Source organism: Hyaloscypha bicolor (genome assembly GCF_002865645.1).
Source record: "Hyaloscypha bicolor E unplaced genomic scaffold K444scaffold_191, whole genome shotgun sequence".
Classification (NCBI taxonomy): domain Eukaryota; kingdom Fungi; phylum Ascomycota; class Leotiomycetes; order Helotiales; family Hyaloscyphaceae; genus Hyaloscypha; species Hyaloscypha bicolor.
In genome coordinates this window covers 585,884-600,917 of record NW_020194693.1, presented here as the reverse complement: position 1 = coordinate 600,917, position 15,034 = coordinate 585,884, and positions in this window count along the sequence as shown.

The window sequence follows — 15,034 nt, the reverse complement described above, 5'->3', positions numbered from 1 at the left end:
AAAGTCGGTATTTTTATTATTTGCTTTTAAATTATTAGCTTTTTCTAAATAATTCTCTTTAATAAATATAACCTTACTAAAATTAGAATAAGAACTTTTTATATATCTAGGCTTTCTATAGCTATAATAATAAAAACTCTCTGGCTAGTCTAATCTCTTTTTAAATTCTTAATAAACTACTTTTTTTTAGCTATAAGAATACCGGCTATTAAGATTAATCTATTAAATATAAGATTACTATAGCTTTTTAAATTCCGGTAAGCTTTCTAATTCGGAATAATATTTAATAATAAATGATTTCTACTAGTTATTTCTTTTAGAATTATTTATTTTTAATTAAAAGAAGTCTATTTTCTTATTTTATATACTATTTAATAAGATCCCTAAATATATTAAACTTCTTATTATTTAAGCCTTTAAATAATTCGAGATTTATTTTATTTATTAAATTATTATATTAATTATCCGGTAACTTCTTTAGTTTTATTATTAAATAAATAAACTTTATCTAGAATATTAGAAATAATTTATTTTTTTATTTCAAATACTAGTATATTTTTTTTATTTTCTAATATTTTATCTCTTTATTTTTATTATAAGTTTACTAAAGAATTTTGAAAATCTATTTAATAATTAAGATCTATTTAACTAATCTAGGTTCTAGTTAATTATAAATAAAGTTACGAGTATTTCTAGTAATTAGTTATATTATATAAATAATTTTTAGTAATTTATTATTAAATTTAGAAAAGTTTTATATTAGTTTATTTCTTATATTAAATATCTAATTATTAATCTAGTAATTATCCTTACTTATAAATAGAATAGGATCCTTAATTCTAATAAGTTATTATTAATTTACTAGTAATATATAATACCGTTATATAAGTTATAAAATACTATTTATATATAGTTAGTAAAGTTATTATTCAGAAATAGGAATTATAGTATTATAGTATTAATATATAATCCCTAAATCTACTAAACCTAAAGGAGTCTAGTCTACTAGTTAAGTTACTAATAAGATATGAGGTTATATAATTATATCTCATTACCTATATTTCATTACCTATATCCTATTACCTATATCCTATTACCTATATCCTATTACCTATATCCTATTACCTATATCCTATTACCTATATCCTATTACCTATATCCCGTATCCCGTATCCCGTAACTATATATATAACTTTTAAAGAAATAGCTATACTAATACTAGAAACTTTCTAAAAACGCAAAAAATAATATTTCCCTCTAATTATATACAAATTCCCTAATCCGGCCTAGTACCAGATTTCCCAAATATTTTATATATTTATATTACTTCCGAGGTTTTAGTTATATACTAAAGGCTATGGCCTTTTATATATAATTTCCCCTCTTATAATATTCTCTTATTTCATATATCTATTTCCTGCTCTATTTATACTCGACCTATTTCTTTATATCTAATTATATAATATTCGTATTAATTAGGTACTTGAGGGTATTTATTAGCTTTGATTTCGTTATGAAATCGGCAGGATTTAATTCTCTCTTAATCTATTTAACTTCTATAATCTCTTATTATTTATATACCTAGTAGAGGTATATTATATTAATTATTAGATGCTTTTCTCGAGTGGTTTCTAATTTAATAAGGCATTTATATAATAACTTCGAATCCGTATAAACTACTAGTAATAGTTCTATTTCTAGTACTTTATTAATTATAGATTTGACTAAAGTGCCTATATTAAAGCTATAAGCCATACTATAGAGTTCCGAAGCTAGAATACTTCTAGTAATTCTCTTGTATTTAGTAGAGAACTAGTAAATAATATTAGTATATTTAGTTCTATTTACTAGAACTAAAATATATCTGATTTGGGAGAAGAAATCTCTATTATTTGTAAATAAAGTATTTATAAAAATAATTAAATATAAGAACTTCTTTACTAGCTTTATAAATCTTAGTTCTCTAGTAGTATTCTCAATTTATTATTAAATATACTTATTAAGTGCCTTTATATTAGTTTCCGAGGGTTTAATAGCTTAAATAGTAATTAATAGATTATATAAAGCTTCTAGTTAATAAACTAATATAATATATATTCTTCTAATATATTAGGTAATATATTAGTTCTTAATAGAAAGATCTTAATAAATAGTACTCCTATTACTTATAGTAATAGTATTCTTTATAGAAATAGTTCAGAGGTTTTTATACTAGTATTCTTATATAAGAATAATTCTAGTAATATCCGTATAAATAATACTTCTATTAAACTTGAGATTATAGTTAATAGTAAGGCATTTATACTCTTTAGCCAAGAACTTAGCTTCTTAGAGCTTTAGTTACTTTATCTTTATAAAATTATTAGTTCTAATAAATAGGGTATTATTAGTTTAAAGGCTAATAATTCCGAAGAGTTACTTATTATAGAAAAGGCAAGAGTTATAAGTTAATTATTTTATAGAAAGCTCATTAATATAGTAGGAATAGTAAGTCTTAAACTAGTAGTTCCTAGCTTCCGGTATATTATATAGTAGTTTTATAACCTTTAAAACCGAATTATTATTTAGATTTAGCTCTCTAGTAAGCTTATAAGGCGAGTTAATATAAAAATTATAGTTAAATAAAGTTATTAATTAGATATAAACTTATGAGATATTATATAAATATAGCTCTATAATATTTATTATTATAATAGTAATACTAAGGATAATTCTCTAGCTAATATATTAAATAATAGGCAATTATATTAATATTATATATTTCTTATTATTATTATAAGCCTAGATAACTAGTCTTAACTTCTTAAGCTCTCTCTTTATATTCTTATTCTTAATCTTATTAATAAACCGGGAATTAAAAATATATATCTTCTTTAGTATCTGAGATCTAGAAATAATTTTAAATATACTCTTTTCTAGAAAGCTAGTAACTTTAACTTAATAGAAGTTCTTATATAGGTTATTATCCTATAAGAATACTATAAAATCCGGGTTTTTATAAGGGTATCCTCTATTATACTTTAGTAAAATAGCAGGAATAGTAAGAGAAATTATACCTGTATTACCTTTAGCCTTATTATAAAGTTCGGAAACAGGTTTAGGTTCGGGACTATTAGTAATAACCTTAATATCTCCTATATAAAAGGGCTTTATAAAGATTAAATAAAAGGTAATATTACTATATAGTAGAGCTAGTATATAGTTCTCTCTATTAATAGCTACTAGCTTATATGGCTTATCTCAATTACTAGGTTAATTAGTATTTCCTTTATATTATATAAGAATATTCAAATTCAAGAGAAATTTATAAATATTAGTAATACTAGAACTATTTCGGATATTTAGGATATTTATAATCTGGTATCTAGCTCAAAGCTTCTGAATTTCTACTATTACCTTCTTAAGTACTACTAATTACTATAATATAATTAGTAATAGGGTATTATATTCGGTTATTCGGGATAAAATACTATAAATTAAAAGAATTAGAATAATACTATTAGGTCTAGCGGAATTATTAATGGCCTTAAAAACTATTTAGAATATAGTATCCTTATTAATTCCATTAATTTTAGTTATAATAATAAGGTAAGTATATTAAATTAGGCTATAATAGTATTCTATAATTCCGAAGGAACTATAAGCTTCTATAGGAACAATTTTAACCTTAGTTCCTATAGTATTTATAAGCTAAGTAAACTCTTTACTAATAAACTACTTTCCGGTATTTACTATAATCTAATTAGAAGGGCCTAAATAAATATTAATTTAATACTATTTTAGGGTATCCCAAATATATAATATACTAATATTTTAAAGCTATTAGCCGGCTTAATATCTAGTACCTTTATTAATAATATAAAGTATAGACTTACCGGAAATATAGAAAATATTAATAATAATAGAATAATTAAAGCTAATATTATTTCTTAGATTAAACTTAAATTATCCTAGTAATTATCCGAATTTCTGGTATTACTTATAATATTTTATAAAGTACTTAAGGGCTTCTATATTAATATTATAGCCTGCTTATTCTAGTATATTTCAAAGCTTACTAATAAATAAATAACTAAAACGGTAATATAGATATTATAATTCGACTTTTATAAGAAAGCAAGAATTATAAATAAAGAATTCGGAAATAAAGCTTTATAGAATAATATTTTAAAGCAGAAAAAAGTATCTAAAACATTATATTAGAAGTAATAAAATAATTAGTAAGATTATTAAAATAGACTCCTAGCTTATTTATATTAGCTAAACTAAGTAAAAATAAAGCCTTTATAAATATAATATAAAATTATACTTGCCTAATTAGTATTCTTACTATTATAAATCTAATAGAGAATATAGATTCAATACTAAACTAGATATTAACTAGACCTTTAGTAGTTTTATTAAGTTAGATACTACTATTAGTCTACTATAAAGCTTGGAATTAGTTAGAACTAGTAATTGAGAATCTAGAGACTCCGGTATTAATTATAACTTTATAAAAATAATAAGTATTATATCTTAATATATTATTAATTATAAATATCTAGGTATTTTCTATCTATTTAATAAGCTCTAAGATATAGTTTTCGCCTATTATCTAGTATATAAAAGAAAGAAATATAAGATTATCTATAAGAATATTAGTTATAGAAATAGTAGAAGTAAGGGCTATAAGAGTAGTTAGGAAGCTCTTAATAGAAATAAAGTAGGAATTAGAGTAATATTCTTCTCCTTTATTTATTTCTACTAATAAGGCTTTAAAAGTATTATTTACTAGTTTATTCTTATTATTCTTATTATTCTTTTCTCTTTCAAATTCGGTAATATATTATATATAAGTACTACTAAAGCATTTATTAAAGTTATAGGTATTTCGGGATTTAAATTAGTAAACGTTTTTATTCTTAAATCAAGCCTTCTTAGCCTCTTATTTCTCTAGTATATACTTCTATAAATAGTATTCGGGTCTCTTATATATAAAATACGACTTCGGAATATAATTATTATAGTTATAGGACTTAAAGTAATTATTATAGATTCCGAAATTATAGCTGGGTCCGTATTAATAATTTCTAGACAGGTAATAGTTTAGAGAGTTTTAAGAATAGTATTATTAATTAGTAAAAAGGATCTCGGTATTAATCTATTATTTCTTCTTATAAGTAATAATAGATAATTAAAGCTTATTAATAAATTAGCCGAGATTAGAAAGAGAATTCGAGACTATATATTAGTATACTAGTATACCTTAATAAGAGGTAATAATCTTATTATATAGGAATTCGGTATTTTATAAGGCAGGTACTAGTCTATATTATAATTTATATAGGTTATTAATTAGTAACTAGACGAGCTCAAATATTTTTTTTTTAGGATATTAAGCTATTATAGTTACTATTATAATAGTATTCTACTTGTCTAAGTTTTAATATTAGAAACCAGGGCCCTTAAAGAAGCTATAAATATTTATATAGGCCTCTTTATATATATATTAAAAGAGCTAGTTATTATAAAAGTAATCTTATACTAGTTCCTTTAATATAATAGGGAAAGCTCTTACTAATATTTCTTATAAAAGCTCTATATATTAGTAAATATTAAGAAAAATAGCGAGTTTTTAGTTAAAACTACTATTAGTTCTATTATACTTCTATATCTTAATATATATCTTTACTACTTTTCTAATTAGCTTTATAGTAAGAAAACTAGTTAAAGAGCTATTTAGAAATAGTAAAGGTAGTAAGAGATTATTAGCTTTAGCTTTCTGCGATCCGGTACTAGTAGAAGCAATTATAGATAATAAAGAAATAGTAGGTTATAAGAGAATATAAGTAATAATTAGTTTAATATATTAATTTCTTATAATACTATTATTTAGGAATATATATAATAAAATAATAGGGCTTGCTTTAAGATCTTATCTAGTAGTAATAATATTATTAGTAGTTTAGATATATTATTCTTCTCTCTAAATAATATTAACTAGGGACTATATAATAGTAAAGTAACTATAGTTATATTTAATATAAATACTACTATATTATAAAACAGCTCGTAATTAGTATAATATATATTAATCTAATTAATTAAATATCTCGAGATTAAAGTTACTAAAATCCTTTTTAAATAATTCCCAAAGATCTTTATTAATTAACTTTTCTATCTTATACTAGAATAATCTAGTATTAAGGTAATCCAGGATTTCCTTATAGTTAGAACTAGCCAGGTTAATGCCATTCTTCTATTTCTTTATTTACTCGTATTTATCTCAAGAATTTACTATTCCGAACCCTTAGGGCTAAGTTCTCTCCGGTATATATATGGTTTATAATAAGAGGAATTTGAGGGTAAGATAGTTTATAATAGGATTTAGTAATAAAGATATCCAGATACCTAGTTTAGATACTAGATATCTAATTCAAATATCTAATTAAGATACCAGGTATCCCAGATACCTAGAGGTATTATAAATATTAAAGTAAATATTTTGCCCTTAAATATTTCGTCTATAATAAGAAATTTAGGAAATGAAATATTATAATTCCGGGAGAGTCTAAAGCTCGAAAAACTCGATTTAATAATAAAATCAAAGTAGTAATTAAAGAGCTTTAAGAATATATATAAGGTATATATTCTAGAGAAAGAATTCTATAAATACGGGTATTATATAAGTAGAAAAGATAGTTTCTAAGAAAGTAGTTTTAGGGCCAAAAGAAGTTAGTTTTAAAGAATAGTAGAAGTTAAATAAATAGATAATTAAAAGGCTAACCGCTTATTAATTAGTAAGAACTAGAGTTTTTTTCCTTAGGCTACTAAATACTTTTTCGTAAAATTAATAAGTAATTTCTTTTTTTAATATAGTTAGATTAATATTACTAAGGGCTACCGGATATCTCTTTTAATATAACTATTTTATCTCTAATCTATAAGTACTAACTAATTAGTATTAGTTTACTAGTAATATATAATACTATTATATAAGTTATAAAATACTATTTATATATAATTAGTAAAGTTAGTATTCAGAAATAGAAATTATAGTATTATAGTATTAATATATAATCCCTAAATCTACTAAACCTAAAGGAGTCTAGTCTACTAGTTAAGTTACTAATAAGATACGAGGTTATATAACTATATCTCATTACCTATATTCTATTACTTATATCTTATTACTTATATTTCATTACTTATATCCCGTATCCCGTAACTATATATATAACTCCCAAAGAAATAGCTATACTAATAATTATAATTAATTACTATAGACTAAAAATAAGAAAAAGTTTTAATATTAGTTCCTAAATAGCTTTTCTAATAAGAACCTATAATATTTCTAAATATCTATTTATTTAGATTTCTATTTTATTATTTCTTTTTATACTAGTTTTTTTCTTATATTAAATTAACTAGTAATTACTTCTAGTTTATTAATTTTTTTTAGTAAATTAGTTAATATATAAATAGAATTTCTAATAGTATTTCGCTTATTTATTAGCTATAAAATAGTATTTATTAATAAGGTTATTTTATATAAGTAGTTTCTATTAGGCCTTATTTATTTTTGGGATATTTATATTAATTTTAAATTTTAAATTAATTAGTTATTTTTTAATATCTTTTTTTAGAATAATATTATAATAGCTTTCCCGGTAATATAAATTTATAATATTAAAATCCGGCTCCTCTATTTTATTATACTAGGGCCTCTTATCTAATATATTTATAGTAGTAATATTTAGTTCCGGGCTATCTATAATAGCTTAAGAAAAGATATTAGCTATAGAAATAAATACTAAGTAAGTTCTTTTTATTTAATATTAGTAAACTATAACTAATTATTATTTTATCTAGTTTTAAGTTAATAAACTAAAACCGACTATTATCTTTTTTTATTTTAAATTAATAAACTACTATTAATTCTTTCTATATTAGGAAAAGAAGCTAGTTCTTTTACTTTTATTAGTATTAAAAGAATATTATCTATTTTAATTAAGAATTAGGCTTAGAGATTAACCGAGTTATAGAAAATAATATCTTTCTTCTTTTATATTAATAAAAAACTAATTACTAGAAGAGGAATATTATTTACTCTAGTTAAGAGTTAGGCTTTAAGGTTAACTAGGTTATAAAAAATATTATATTTCTAGTTAAGCTTTCTAGTTCTTTATAATTTAAAAAGGTTATTAAATATTAAAAATAGTATTCTATTTTTACTTTTTAAAAACAAATATAGGTTCTTTACTAGTAGTATTATATTACTTCTATAGGCTAAGTCAAGTAAGCTTAGTATTATATAATAATAGAATTAATATAATAGTTAAAAGCTTAAAGTTTAAAGAATCTCATATATTAGAAAATACTAAACTATAAAATAAAATAAGAAAAATGCCTCGATTTTTAGTATTATTTTACTATGAGGTATTTATTAGTAAGTAATAAGACAATAGAATAAATTAGTATATTATGAAACCATAGTATTAAATTTAGTATAGAACTAATCTCTATTTCTCCTATAAGGTCCAGGGAAGCCCCCTCTAAATAGGAGGCCCTAATAGCATATATATAATTAGTGATTTATAAGCCTAATATATATAATATAAATAGTAGTTAGTTAGGATATTAAAGGGCTATTGAACTCCCTGATTAATACCCGCAATATCCGAGGTTTATTATATGCCCTTAAGTCACGTGCGACCCTGTATATATTATAACTATACCTCTTTCCTAGGATCTTGTTCCCAAGATCTATTAATTTATCCTAGTAAATATTTAATTAATTATTTATTTAATTAATATAAACTTCTAGTATCTTGAGAAATGGTTTTGCTAATATAATCTAGATAATGGACATAAAAATTATCTAATTAGATCGGGACTAAGTAAGCAAGAAGGAAGGGTAATTATACCCCAGATATAAGGGCTAGCCAGTAATCGCGATTTTATTTGGGATCTAAGTATTCTAATTAGCTTAATCTAAAGTACTAAGGCACTATCCCACGAAATTAATACTACCTATTAGATCTCGTATTAGAATAATCTAAATAGCTATATGGAAAGTATTTAATAAATATTTATATAAGAAACTTATACAAATATTTCTGAGATCCTAGAGATTATTTACGGGCTCCTAAAAGCATATATTAATTAGTTATACTAGTTTCCGATTAGGACTAGTGCGAAAACTAGTAGTTAATCTAGGTAGTTCTCTACTTCTATAAAAGAACCTCTTCGTATTACTATACGCTCTTTTCCTTTCTAATAATTATATATATAACTTTTTCTATTATTATTTTCTAGCCTTTTCTTTTACCCTTCTCTAAGTTTTCTTTAATTATTTTTAATTAATTCCATAATATCTTTTTCTAGCTTTATTATCTATTCCCGTAATAATAAGTACAAAGGTAATCTCGTAGTCTCCTTTCCTATTACTAGTAAATACTTGAAATATTTTAAGTATTTGCTTATTAATTTCTTTATCTTATATACTATAATACCTGGTAAGAAGAATTATGACTATTATAATAAGGGTTCTAAATCTTATATATTAGTAAGTTCTTTAGCTTTAATATCTATTAAAGCTAATACGATTTTAGATTTCTTATTACTTATTAGAGGCTTACCGGTTCTAGGAAAATACTATTATAATCTTTAAGAAATTTCTTAAAGTATATCCTAAATAGTATTATACTAACGAGAATAATACTATTAATTAGGTTTTCGAAGACTAGAAGAATACTAATAAGCTTCGGAATTCTTCTTCCTGTCTTAATAAGGCAGATAATAATACTACTTGGGTTAGTATCCTAAAGGTAAGTTTTTTCTAACGTACTTAGGTACTTACTAATTCCTTAAAGAAATACCGTAATATTTACTTTTAAGGTATTAACCTTATTACTAAGCTTATTACTGAGATTACTAAGTAGTCTACTACTAGTGCTTTAAGCACTAATAATATAATACTTATAGCTATTCGGGACCTGACTTTAGAAGTTCGGGCCTTCCATAAGGTATATATAATAGTTATAAGTTCCTTACTTGCTTCTCTTAATATCCTTAATACTAATATTATTATAGTATAACTATGTTTTATTAAGAGATAAGCGGATTCCGGAGAGTATTAGCTAATTCTTTATTAAGTCCTAAATAAGGCCGGTATTTGGTATTCTTGCTTTGGGAATTAGGAATTTATAGGAATTAGAGTTTATTTATTTAAGATACTTATAACTAGTTTACCTATAATAAATCTTTCTTAATCCTAAACCCTTTTTCTAATAATTTAAACGTGATTCTCATAAGCCTTAATAAAACCCTAGAAAACCTTTATAAATAAAAAATCCAGGGAAAAAGCGTTTTTATTACTATTCCGGGCCTTTTCTTAGCTATCTAGGTTCTCTTTTTCTTTTAAGTAGCCTTTTTCTTAGTAGTCCAGAATTCTTTTTAATTTTAAGAGATTATTAAAAAATGGTTTCGGATTCTAAGCTATGGTTTCGGTTATATAATTTTAGAAGTTTCTTAAAATTTTTAAGATTAGGGAAAGTAGGTAACTAGGTATTATAATCTTTAGACCAGGCTTTCTATTTAATTAAATACTATTACTTCTTGCTTCTATTATCTTATTAGTAATTAATAATGGCTTTTACTTCCTATTCTTATTCTTTATTATTATTTACTAATTCCGGAAGTTCTTTAGAGAAATATAAGTATAGCTCCTAATTCTTTTTTGCTATATACTTTTTAAGGAAAGAAATATAGAAAGTTAGATATAAATAATTATATATACTTAGTAGTTCTAACTTATATATTAAATTACTAATATATTTAAGGATCCTAAATAGACCTATGAATTTTGGCTTAAGCTTTCCTGCCTTAAGTTTAATATTTCTTATTAATAGTATTACCTAGGCTTCTTTAGAGTAGTATTTAGCTAACTAGTATTTATTATAGTAGGTTTCCCGGTTATTTTATATATAATACCATAAATCCTTAAGCTTTCTTTACTTTACTTTAAGGGTTTCTAGCCTCCTGTATATAGCTAGTACCTCTCCTATAATCTTATTCTCAGGATTTTATAGAAGTTAAGAGTAGTATTCGTAATATATATAGAAAGGTATATCTTATAAAACCTAATATTTTGAGTTATTATATATAAATTTCATAAAAGATAACTTCTTAAACTAGTTATTCTTTTAGGTATTATAATAATATCTCAGGTAGTATTTTAGGGCCTAGTTCTGCCTTTCTATCTAACTATTTATCTAAGGATAATAAGCTATACTTAAATACTATTTATATATTAAGTAAAAGCAGAAAGCGGACCAGAACTAGCTAGTAAATACTATTTCTCAATCGGAAATAATTCTATTAGGGGAGCTAAAGATTAAGAAAACATATTCTTATATAATCTTAGTAAGCTCTAGAGAATTAATAGTCTTATAGTATATAATATATCTCGCTATTTTAGAGTACCGGTTAATAATTATAAGAATTATATTAAAATCGGGACCTTTTACTAGGTTCTTATATAATAGCAGACTTATAATAAAATTCATAGAGATCTTATCCCAGAGTTTCTCAGGCTATAGTAAACTACTAAGTAGATTATATAGCAAATGCCTCTTTGCCTTAACTCTCTAGTAGATATTGTATTCTTAATAATAATTACGAATATCTTCTTTTATGTTCTCCTAATACTAGGACCTTCTAAGAAGCTCGAGAGTTTCCTTTACTCTATAGTATTTAGCTATTGGGTTATTATAATAAAGCTTTATAACTTCTTAATATAAAGCGGGATTATTAGGTATAATAATTCTTAAATAGTACCTGAGTAGGCCCGAATTATTTTTCTAGATTTCTTTTCCCTTAGTATCTTTCTTACTAAACCTCTATTTTATAATATTCTAATATCGAGAATTATTTCTTTAAGTTACCTAGATAATATCCAGAAAGAATTCAGATAGAGGGGCTAGTACTATAGCTCTTTTAGTAGCCGCATATATCCATATATAGGGAATTAGGTATTTATAACTATCTAATTCAAAAACTCGGGAAACCGAGAAGTCTTTAGTTCCATTAAGTAATATAGTCATAAATACTCTTATTACCTTAGCTATAGTAGTAAAGCCTTTAAGGCATCTTCTTATACCTTGTTTCTTAACTAATTTTATAGTTAAGAGATCTATAAGATAATCTATTTACTTATCTTATAGTAAATATTTCTTCTTAGCTACTATAAATATAGTAAGTATTAAATAATATCTATTCCAAAGAGGGGACTCTTTAGATATCTATAAGGACCTCTAAATTATAACTGCGAAAGCTTTCTTTAACTTGTTCTAAAAGGTCAGAAGCCAAGTTATATTAATAAGACCTTCTTTATAATTAGGTCTTCTGCTAGGTTTATCCGCTAGGTTTAAGGTACCTCTATAGTAAATAATATTAAAATCATATATTATAAGATATATTACCTAATATACTTAATAGCTCTCTAGATACTTTATTTCCATAAAGTATTAGAGATTATTATAATCTATAATAACCTTAATTATAAACCTGGACCTTTTAAGGTAATAGTACTAATATTTAAAGGCTTTAATAATTGCAAGTAGCTCCCTATTATAGGTACTATAATTATGTTTGGCTCCGGAAAGTTTCCGGGACCAGAATATTACTAGATACTAGTATTTTTTTAGGCTATTACTAAGATTAACTTATTATGAAATAGTACTAGTAATTACGAATTTTAATATATTAGTTTTAATATAAATCTTCTTGGAAAAGTCAAAATAGACTAGGATAGGTATTATAGTAAAAGCTTTTTTTAAAGTTTTAAAGCTTTTAGCCGCTTTATCTATTTATATAAAGGAACCGGATTTCCGGCCCTTTTCTATTTCTTTTAAGAGGTCTATTAAGCCTATAGTTACCTAAAAGTAATAGTAAATAAACCTGTAATAGAAATTGGCAAATCTAAGAAATACTTAGATATTATAGAATAATTCTGGTTCTGGCCATTTAATAATACTATAGACCTATTTAGGATCCGTACGAATACTTTCTATTCTAATAAGGAAGCCCAAAAATTCGATTTCCTTAATATTAAACTCGTATTTACTAAGTTTATAAAACAGGTTATTTTTATATAGCCTAATAAGTACCTAGTAAATATAATTATGGTATTTATCCTTATTTCGGGAGTAAATAAGGATATTATCTAAATAAATAATTACGAAATAATTTAGGAGCCCTATAAGTATAGTATTAATATATACTTAAAATATAGCTAGTGCGTTAGCTAGCCCAAAAGGCATTATAAGATATTTAAAATAGCTATAGCAGGTCCTAAAAGCCGTCTTTTACTTATGTTCTTTATAAATTCTTACCTAATAATATATATTCTTAAGATCTAGCTTTATAAAGATCTTGGCTTCTCGGAGCTAGTTAAGGGTCTTATTAATAAGAGAAAGCGGATACCAATTCTTAATCATAACTTAGTTAAGTTCACGATAATTAATATAAAGGTATAGTTCTTTATTTTTCTTGGGAATAAAAAGAATAGGCGCCCCTGCTAGGCTTTTACTAGGCCTTATCTAATATTTATAAAGCATATCCTGTAAATATAGATATAATGCTTCTAGTTAGGTCTCCGATAGATTATATAAAGGCCCGTACGGGACTATATTATCTATATTAATGAAGTATTTAATACTACTAAGATTAGGAAGTTCCAAAGCTTTATTAGGGTCAAAAACCTCTAAGAAGTCTTCGTGTTTATTATCCCGGAGATAAATAGGTATCTCTAAGGCCCTTTTCCGGAGGGTATTAATTTGCCGCATTAAAAACTCCTATTTAGTATTACTAGAACCATATAATAAAGCAGAGACCTAGTAACTATTACAAATATACGAAGCCTATTATCTAGGATAGTTATATTTGCCTTTAGTTAAGAATAAGACTTGAGGCACTAGCTCAGGGTACCGGTTAAGCTCCTTACTGAATTCTTTTAGTATTAGGATCTTAATATTATTAGGCTATACAGGTATATATACCTATTATTTCTTAATATAGTCTATATATTACGTAAGGGTTATTTTATAAAATTCCATACTAAAGACGAGGCTATAAGAGCTAATATTCTTATATCTATAGAACCGGAGCTTAAAAGAACGTATCTTGCTATAATTATCTATAATAAATACCTCAAGATTATAGGCTTAATAGACCTTAAATCTATTCCTATAAAAGGTTATAAACTTTTAGTTATACTTAGCTAAGGTAATAAAGCCCCGGCTTTAAGCCTAATTATTATTAAGGAAGTTATAGTCTGACCCGGTATTACTAAGTCCGCTATATATCTCTGAGGTACCTATTTCTGGCTATATTAATCTTGCTTAAATAGTTATATAAAATAATATACCTTTTTTATTATAGCCAAAATTATTAATATTTAAGATTTAGTCTTCCCTTTTCCCTATTTCTTAGAAAGATTTTCTCTAGAGCGCTCCTTTATAATAATAGTATTAACCTGCTTCTATAGACGCCTTAACTCTTCTATAATTTTGGCCTTATTAGGGTTCTGCCAAGCCTATTTAGTATACTTGGAATACTTTATACTTCCTAAGAAGTATTTTTTCTATTTACAAGTCTAATAAACCATACCTAAAGTAGAACTAGTACTTTATTAAGGCCTTAAAGGGGCCAAAGTACTACCTAAGGATTTCTCACGTGATTTTCGGAACTTATTCTTCCTTTTTTAATAGCCTTGCAAATCAGAATTCACTAAGTCAGAGTCCTTAGGGGCAGAATTACCCTTACTAGATTTCCCTGCCTTTACTTTCCTTAATTTAGGGTAAGTAGTATATTCTGCTTTCTGAGCTTTCTTAAGCTACTTAGAAATAGATACTACCTTATTTCCTGAGAGAATAGATATAAGTATCTAATAAGTCTTATAGTTAGATAAAGTAGTATTAAGAGTCCGGACCTGGTCTTTTTTAGGGCATGGGTCCTAGTTAACTTCGAGACTAATTATCCGAGTATA